This window comes from Mytilus galloprovincialis, chromosome 3 (genome assembly GCF_965363235.1).
Source record: "Mytilus galloprovincialis chromosome 3, xbMytGall1.hap1.1, whole genome shotgun sequence".
Lineage (NCBI taxonomy): Eukaryota > Metazoa > Mollusca > Bivalvia > Mytilida > Mytilidae > Mytilus > Mytilus galloprovincialis.
Window position 1 is genome coordinate 73,430,618 of NC_134840.1, and position 849 is coordinate 73,431,466.

The following is an 849-nucleotide window of genomic DNA, read 5'->3' on the forward strand; positions in this document are numbered from 1 at the left end:
ACACGTGACGTCATTCGTCCTTCGGCGGCTTTGGTTTTCACTCCGAACTATTTTGATGTCTTTCATAGAGATTACATACATATATCTTGTAGGGTATCAAAGTTCATAATTTTTTTCGATGAAAATAATTGAAATATTTGAAATTTACTTTAATTATTGTTATTATCTAAATCCTATTAATTAATTGTTTATCTAAACTTAACTTTTTTTAAATCCTGTATTTTTAATACAATGAAAATCAATCATTAGGCCAAATAAAAAATGATTTGTTATAGCTTGTTTAGTCACGCACAATGATTTACATATGTTTTGTACCACGTAAGCAGGCCAAGTATACGACTGAATCGTATTCATAATTAAAAGGATAGTATAATCATAAACTTCAGTCAGCGTTCAGATCTTACTGTATATTATCCACATTCTTAATACGTCATTAAAATGTCTGTTTGTTTGTTATTTGGTATAAGAGAAAAAAGGGGGATAGACTTTTCACTATTTGCAATTTTATATAATGTGTATTAGGAATGCGGGAACTACAATAATTGTCTTTTTATCCTGTGATACCTGATTTCTAATTAGATATATCTGAAAGACTATACAGAAAAATAGATAAATTATATAGATAGTTGACAGTCGTACAACGATGGGGTGGGCAGTAGTTACTATTATTTCAGGCTTAATTTGGTAAGATTAAAAAAAAAGATACATGCACATTTGGATATTTGCTAGCATAGTGAAAAAGCAGCCATGACGCTAGTAGTGGGACTTTTTGTTTATATAATGCACCTTTTGATACTCTACATCAGAGACATATATGTCTCTTGTCTACATATATATAAATTGCCATGT